This window comes from Lepus europaeus, chromosome 22 (genome assembly GCF_033115175.1).
Source record: "Lepus europaeus isolate LE1 chromosome 22, mLepTim1.pri, whole genome shotgun sequence".
In the NCBI taxonomy this organism is placed as follows: domain Eukaryota; kingdom Metazoa; phylum Chordata; class Mammalia; order Lagomorpha; family Leporidae; genus Lepus; species Lepus europaeus.
Window position 1 is genome coordinate 11,039,326 of NC_084848.1, and position 8,961 is coordinate 11,048,286.

The window sequence follows — 8,961 nt, forward strand, 5'->3', positions numbered from 1 at the left end:
CACTCAGCTGTACGCTTAAAAGGGTTAAAGTAGGGGCCCTAGATGTGGTGCAGCAAGTGAACCTGCCGCTCGAGGCGCTGACATGCCACATCAGAGTGCTTGTTCGAGTCCTGACTGTTCTGCTTCTTTTTTTTTTTTTTTTTTTTTTTGGACAGGCAAAGTAGACAGTGAGAGAGAGAGAGAGACAGAGAGAAAGGTCTTCCTGTTGGTTCACCCCTCAATGGCCACTGAGGCTGGCATGCTGCGACCGGTGCACCACGCTGATCCGAAGCCAGGAGCCAGGTGCTTGCCCTGGTCTCCCATGCAGGTGCAGGGCCCAAGCACTTGGGCCATCCTCCACTTCAGTTCCGGGCCACAGCAGAGAGCTGGATAGGAAGAGGAGCGACCGGGACAGAATCCGGCGCCCCGACCGTGACTAGAACCTGGTGTGTTGGCGCTGCAGGCAGAGGATTAGCCTATTGAGCCACGGCACTGGCCAGCATTTTTTTTTAAAGTAAAATAAATCATAGTAGAAGACCACTAGGGGGGCTGGCGGTATGGTGTAGTGGGTAAAGCTGCCACCTGCAATGCCAGCATCCCATGTGGGCACCAGTTCAAGTCCTGGCTGCTCTCTTTGGATCCAGCTCTCCACTATGGCCCGGGAAGGCAATAGAAGATGGCCTAAATCCTTGGGCCCCTGCATCCTTGTGGGAGACCCGGAGGAAGCTCTTGGCTCCTGGCTCTGGCCATTGCAGCCATCTGGGGAGTAAACCAGTGGATGGGAGACCTCTCTCTCTCTCTCTCTCTCTCTCTCTCTGCCTCTCTAACTCTTTCAAGTAAAATAAATAAATCTTTTAAAAATAATCTCTATTAAAAAAGAGACTAGGACAGATTATCAGAGTACACCGCACATAGAAAGATCCAACGTTGGTTGAAAAAACCTCTATTTCAGGTGTATGTGTGTGTTTGGAACGCAAAATGGGATAGTATGGGTTGTTGTAAAAAATCTTTGCAAGACATTGTTACAAGTTGCAAGAGCTAAAACATCCCTGCATACGATAAAGAAGTGTTCTTCAAAATGTCAGACCGCAACACACAGTGGGAAACACACACACGGTTTCATGAGCGCACTTACCTTTGCTATTCCAGATGCAATGATAGTTCTATTTCATTTTCCAAAGGAAACCTCAGCTGAAATGGTTTCACTTCTCTCTAATGGATCAGAACTCGTTTGAGGGACTGCTAGATTTTTTTATTTTCTGAATATTTTCAGTCTCTCCTCCCTTTCTTGGGAAAACAGGCTATCTCTCCTGCAGGCCAGAGGCTGCCATGGTGCACCCCAGAACCCCTGCCCCAGGGGTCCATCAGGGCCCATCTTCCAGAGCTCACAGATCCGCCCCTTCCTCGGGTTGGGGTGTGCGGGATGCTGTGGGCAAGGGCATGTGGGCTTTTCCCACCTCACCCACTTAAACTGGGACGGGAATACACAGCTTGGTGACTTAGGGTTTCTGTGTCTGCACACAATTGCCCGAGCAGTTCCCATGAGCCTCTATGGATAGTTAGCATCAGGATCTGTGTCTTCAGAACTCCTTGGAAACAGAGGCAGAGGTCGGTGCATTGCCCTGGCTTTTCAATAGCTTCTCTGGGGTGTGTCCTGAAGCTTACCGAGTGACGCCCGAGGAGCCCTCTGTTAGGTGAGCCACGGCTGTGACAGGTGGATCCCTGAGTCTTCCTTTGGTCCTCAGTGACCTTGAGGCTTGGTAGTGGTTGGGGCGGCGTCAGGCCAGGGGGCACTGGCAGACAGGCTGCAGGCACGGTGCTCAGCCCACTGCATGAACAGAAGGCCTGCTCTGGGCCACGGCCATAATGCATACTGGGCACGCACTTACCGGCCGTGGTGACCCCGCCAGCCCTCTGATGAGCTCTGGGCATGCGCACTCTCATTCAACTGTCACAAAAGTTCCATGCAATGGCCGGCGCCGCGGCTCACTAGGCTAATCCTCCGCCTGTGGCGCCGGCACACCGGGTTCTAGTCCTGGTCAGGGCGCCGATTCTGTCCCGGTTGCTCCTCTTTTTTTTTTTTTTTTGACAGGCAGAGTGGACAGTGAGAGAGAGAAACAGAGAGGAAGGTCTTCCTTTTGCTGTTGGTTCACCCTCTAATGGCCGCCGTGGCCGGCGCACCGCGCTGATCCGAAGCCAAGAGCCAGGTGCTTCCTCCTGGTCTCCTATGGGGTGCAGGGCCCAAGCACCTGGGCCACAGCAGAGAGCTGGCCTGGAAGAGGGGCAACCAGGATAGAATCCGGTGCCCTGACCAGGACTAGAACCCGGGGTGCCAGCGCCGTAGGCAGAGGATTAACCTAGTGAGCCACGGCGCTGGCCCCAGTTACTCCTCTTCCAGTCCAGCTCTCTGCTGTGGCCCGGGAAGGCAGTGGAGGATGGCCCAAGTCCTTGGGCCCTGCACCCACATGGGAGACCAGGAGAAGCACCTGGCTCCTGGCTTTGGATCGGCGCAGTGCACTGGCCGCAGCGGCCATTGAAGGATGAACCAACGGTAAAGGAAGACCTTTCTCTCTGTCTCTCTCACTGTCCACTCTGCCTGTCAAATAAAAAAAAAAAAGTTCCATGCAGATGAAGCTTTGGATTGAGCACCATTTCACGGAGGAGGAAAACTGAGGTCAGACACAGGAAGTAAGTTGGGCACGGCCCAGCATGTAGGTCAGCACCCTGACCCCAGGTCTCCCTGCATCTCCCTGCACATCTTCAGATGAGTCGAGAACAGTGAGGGAAGGTTCTGGCGTTTCAGGCGTGGGCTTTGGGACTGGCGTTGCGGACCCCGCAGTCACGGCGCCCCTGGCTCTGTGGCCTAGGAGAGGTGCTTCAGTTGCCTTTGTGATCTCCAGCCCACACGTGAAGAGGCGAATGCCCTCCGTCCGTGGGAGCCACGTGCTTGCAAAACACACGCAGCTGCTCCTGCCCCCAGCTTCTCCACCACCCTGTACCACGGAGTCCTCTGGGAGCTGTCTTAGCCAGCACCAGCAGTCAACAGGGCAAGCTGCCGTGAGAACAGGAACCAGGGTCCAAGACCCTCGAGCGCCCCTCCCTGAAGCCCCCCCCCCCACCTCCTTCCCTGACCCCACCGGGTGCCTGGTTCATCAAGGGATGCTCACGGAACATACTCTCCCTGTGGAGGCAAAGCCAGGGAATCCGGTCATGACAAGCAGAGTGCCCAGCACCCCCCGTGCTGTGATGGGCAGCCTGGTGACCCAGAAAGAGGGCTGCCCTCAGAGCCAGACGACCAGGGTGGCTGTCCCACACTCCCCAGCCACACGGCTTTGGGCGAGCCACGTGAACCCTGAACTTCAGTTTCCTATTCTGCAAAGCAGGGTTTAGGAGCAGGCAGTCAGCCTCGCAGTTAAGACACTCGTGTCCCACCCCGGAGGCCTGGGTTCAAGTCCTGGCTCTGGTTCCAACTTCCTGTGAGCACAGACTGTGGGAGGCAGCACTGATGGCCCAAGGGACTGGGCACCCACGTGGGAGACGTGGATTAGGTCCCTGGCTCGTGGCTTCGGGACCAGCTGGGGGCCCCTGCAGGCAATTGAGGAGTGACCCAGCACGTGGGAGCTCGCTCCCTCTAATAGATAAAATACCAGCAGTCCTCACTCCCAGGATGCCCGGGAGGGCTCAGTGGTGTGAGGGCTGCCAGGTACCCGGCTGGGGCCCGGCACAGGGGGTGCTAGGTCACAGCTGCTCCTTCCCTGCTAGAAATTGGACTGAGGACCCAGGACCCCAGTGGGAAGGGGCTCCCAGAGGCCGGGCAGGGCCCATGGTGGGTTCCAAGGTGGGGTGCACAGGAGGGCTCCTGCCAAGGAGTGGGGAGGGGCTCCCCTGTGAGCGACAGAGGCGTGTCCCTGTCTTTCCTTCTGGGAAAGGGCTCCTGGGCGTCAGTTATAAACAGCACCGAAGCAATTTTCATTAAAAGGCCGAAGTGCTTTCGCTGTCTTGGCTCAGAGGTAATGAAAGGACTGCAGCACCCGATGTAGCAAACCCCACCGTCCGCCCGCTGTGTGGGCGAGACCCAGTTCCAAGGGAGGCCAGCGGGCGCCTCCCGGCCGAGCTGGCCATGCAGTAGAGAGAGCAGAGCTGCTTCTGGGAAAGCAGGCAGCTAAAAATATCTGTGTGCGCCGCGGGCAGGTGGAAGCGAGTGCCGGGCAGCGAGCCGTGTCCCTTCCTCCCGGCCTGCCTTGCCATGGCTCCCCCCACTTCTCCTGGGCCTCTTAACATTGCGGGGGGCTGGGGAGGGCAGCATCCCCGGGTCCCAGCTGGGTCCTTCGGCCCGTCTCCCTCCCTCCCGGTGAGCTCATGGAGTCTTGACTTTGGAGCCATCAATATGCCAGCAGCTGTCTGATCCTTCTTTCTGGGCCAGACTGCCCTGTTGACCCCGCCTCCCATATTTCACAGTCGTCTCGGCTTCTCCACTTAGGCTCAAACCTGCATTCATTTAAAACATTTTCTAATTGTGCCAAAAATACACAGTGCCAAAAATACGCAGTCTTGTGTAGTCACTACCACAATCCACTTCTAGAATGTTCTCGCAGTCTCAAGCCAAACCTCTGCACCATTAAACAATACCTCTGCACGCCCCCCTTTGCAGCCTGTCAATCACCAGCCTACTTGTGGGCCCTCTGAGGTTGCTGCCTTGGACGGGCTCCCACAGCATCCGTCTTGGTGACTGGCTGACCTCACTTGGTGCAGTGTCCTCGGATGTCCTTGCTCTCTGAGGCCGCGCTGTGTTCATCCATTGGTGTCAGTCAGGGTTTTGTCTGCACAATGAAACACCTAAGACAAACTGCTCAGGAAGGGGAATGCGTACCCGGGCTCATGGTTTAGGAGGTTCTCAGTCCAGCAGTCCATTGGTCTGGTGTCTGAGGGTAATAGATGGTGGAACACGTCGGGAGGGGACCACATGGTGGGCCAGGTACCAGACAGATGGGGGTTGGTGCTCATCCTGCTCACCCGTGTGGTCTCTCCTTGCAAAGCCCTGGCAACTCAGCCAGGGGCTCCCTCTTGTCAACCTAAGCCCACCGAGTCGCCTTCCAAGGCTGCGCCTACAGACAACGTAATTGGACTGGGCCTTATCCTGTGACTACCACCCCCCCAGGACTTTGGGGCACAAGTTGGGGACCCAGGCCTGTCCAAGGGGCAGGGGGTTTGCCCTCCTCAGCCATTGTGAATGGCGTTGCTGTGAGCACGGGTGTGAGAATCTCTGGTCACTGCCTGTGCTTCTTTGAGATATGTACCGTGAAGTGGAATTGTGGGATCATACGGCAATTCTATTTAATTTATTTGAGCAATCGCCATGCTGCTTGACACAGCACCTGCGCTGTTTTACATTCCACCAACAGTGCACGAATGCCAAACCTGGGCTCTTGATCTCCCAGATCTGCTGCACCACTGCCCCCCGCCCCGTCCGTTAATAGCAGCAACTCCGTCCTTGCAGTTCCTGGGGTCCAAAGCCGGAGAGCAATCCCCAATTCCATCTCGCGCTCACATCCAGGCCATCAGAGCTCACACTGAGGACCGGCACGGTATGCAGAGCCATCTGGGTACCACTCCCTGCAGCCAGAGCTTGATAACTGGGTGCAGGTGGTTCTGGGGAAATGGGTCCAGGCAGCAGGTGGGAGGGACCCAGAAACGTGGGGCTGGGGCAGGAGGGAAAGTGTGTCTCCAAGGACTGAGCAAGGTCTCGGTTCCTCTGGGAGCCAGCTGTCTCTGGAAAGGGGAGGCAGGGCACTTACCCTCTGGCGCCTGGCCCCCGTGGGCCGGGGGTGCCCCAGAGGCACTGGGCCCGCGCTTGCTGATGGAGTGGGCTTTGCACAGCTCCAAGCGCCCTGCACCGGGTCCTACAGGAGCCGTGGCTCAGGACTTCGCCCCCAGCTGAAGCTGAAATCAGAAGCGAGGCTGCAGGGGTGTGTCTCAGACACCCCCTCTCCAAACCACACTCACTCGCCCCCACTTCAACCCCATGCCCTGTCTCCTGGGAGCCCCCTCGACCCTACAGCAGCCTGCGGCCGAACTGAGCCCTCCCATGCCAGGCCCTCTCATCTCACTCAGAAGAAATGCCCAGGGCCCCACCATGTCCTCGAGGCCCCGCTGCCTCCCAGTCCCCTTTCCTGGCCTCTCTCCTAGGCGGGTCAGTGAGCCTCCTGTCCTCTCTGGAGCCTGCGGGGCCCGTGCTCCACCCGATGGCCTCCACGCCCACATGGAGTGCAAGTCTGGGCTCAGTGACTGCCTTTGCCACAAGCACTTTCCTGACCACGCGGGCCCCTGCTGCCCCTTCCTTGTCCTGCTCTGTAGCACCAGCACCTGCTGCTGCTCTGTCTACTCTGTCCTTGTGTGGTTCCCCGTCTGCCACGCGCCCCTGGAAGGTGGGCTCCAGGTTTGCTCGGGGCCGGCTCTCCGGAGCTGACAACAGTGCCGGACACACAGTAGGTGCTCAGGACACACGTGTTGCACAGAATGTACACACACAGCCCCTCGGCAACTTCTAACATATCGGGAGCACGGGGGAAAGGGAAGGAACCTTCTCTGCGGAGTTTGAAAGACAGCGGGAGGGAGCAGCTGACAGCACTCCCCCTCCCCCCAGCCTCCAGCTTGTGCCTAAGGATGGAGGAGCCGTGAGGACACTGAGCCCCAGGGGGAACTCCAGCTCCCATCACAAGCTTTGGAGCCTCCCAGCCCTTGTCACGTGCCATGGTGCCTTTGTCCCCACGCAGATCCTGACAGAGCTGTGCGCGGCTGAAGGCACGGGTGGGCTGGAGGCGTGTGGGAGGAGGCCGGCCGGCAGCCGAGGGGCCTGGTGAACACGGGGGGCAGGGCATGAGAATATCCCGTCTGGAACTTTCTGCTCCGGAGCTGACTCCAACTGTGTGACTTTGGCCTCTTGCTTTGACCTCCCCGGGCCTCTGTTTTCCCACGTGGAGCATGGGGGGTATGGGAGGTGGTCCACGTGTAGGGGCTGTGGGGACACAGCCTCCACGTGCCATGGTGCTCAGTCCCGAGGGTGGTTTGGGTCTTGGATTTCTGTAGCACTGCCCTTCCCCCACCAGAGCCAGCAGCTCATGTGTAGGATGTGGGGTTCCTAAGAAAGGCAAGGCGGGTCTGCACACCACTTCAGGCATGGGGCTGCACCAGGTGCACGATGGGATTCTACATGAACGTTAGCGAGGATGCTGTAGAAGACCGCCCACTCAATGGTTGCAGGTGCCTGCAGTATATTCAGAAAGTGAGAAAAGCAAACTCTCAAACAGGATCCCAGCAGGAATCCGGGGCCTCTAGATGTGCACGCGCGGAGGGTGGAGATGGAAGAAAAAACCTGAAGGGCAAACACCAACAAACTGTGCATAGCAGTTAATTGTGGTGGAATTCTGACTGCTTTTCCCTCTAGTTTTCATTTCATTTATTTGAGAGGTGGAGAGATGCACAGAGAAACACACACACACACACACAGAGAGAGAGAGAGAGAGAGAGAAAGAGAGAGAAGGGCAGGGTCTTCCATCCACTGGCTCACTCCCCGGATGGCCACAGGTCCCGGGGCTGGGCCAGGCTGAAGCCAGGAGCTCAGCCCGGGTCTCCCACGTGGGTGGCGAGGACCCAAGGACTTGAGCCATCCCCTGCTGCCTCCCAGGGCGCCCGGGAGCAGAAGCAGAGCTGGGACTCAGACTCAGACACTCAGATGTTGGATGTGGGTGCCCAAGCAGTGCCTGAACCACTGTGCCAGGTGCCCACTTACTGCCTCTTCCCTCTCCTACGGTATCTTCTGTTTCCGTAAGAACACGAAGTCCTGTCAGCAAAAGGGAGATGCGCCCTGGTTCACATGGCCCACGTGGTGTGGGAGTGCTAGTGGGGTGGAGCGAGGAGAGAGCATTTGCGAGCTGTGACTTGAGAACCGTAAAGTGGTATGGACAGCGATGCTTCCAGACGCCTGTGGGAGATGACGTCAATTGTGTTCATTTTGGTGTAAGTTTGGAAACCCAAGCATCGTGTGTGTGTGTGTGTGTGTGTATTTTTTCATAATATGCATTTTCTGTGATGTTGCTACAGATCCTTCTACTGGGTTTATTTCTAGCACAGAGATCATTGCTAGATACCCCATATTTCATTTTCTCCAGACACCCAAAGCCAAGCCCACGTCCTCTAAACAGCGATTGTGTGGCTCCATCTCCACTGTCGTGAATCCCGCACCTGCCCATTCACTACAATGGGCTCCAAGTCCTGAGCTGTTCTGGAGGGTGAGAGACCCCTCACACACCCAGACCGCCGGGAATCTGTCTTCCCGGAGCCTCCTGCTTCAAACCTGGACTCCCAGCCTCCACAGAAGGGCGGAAGGGGAATGACCTCAGTGGTCATCTTTATCAAGCAATGGGTGCACCGTGTCCACCACGAATTTCCTTCCCATTCCTCTTTTTATCTCAGCTAATGGCAGGTTCACGGTGCATCATTCCACGTGGTCCTGTGCTAAGTGGGAGAGCCAGCAGCCAGGGTTAAAACCTGTGAGGGAGGAAGTATTGCAGAAATGTAAGCATATATATATATATATATATATATATATATATATATGTGCATGTATGTTAAATTTAAATGCTTACATTTCTGTAATACTATATACGTTTAAACATATCTCTGTGTCTATCCATCCATCCATCCCCAGGAAAGTGACCATGCAAAGGCTCTATGTGCACACTTGTCCTCCCAGGTATACATGCGGTGGGCACAGAGCCCACATTCTCTGTGCCTTTAAGGAAACCCTCCTCTGCAGGATGAATGAACGCACAAACAAATGAACACCCTAGCAAAGAGCTGTGCCCGGCAGCTCAGCTGGGAGTTTTGCTATTGCAGACTCCACTGTTACTGGACACGACTCCCGCTCCCAGCCCTGGAGGGAGAAGCAGACGTGTTGAAGGCTGCTCTGCACAGATTCTTGCC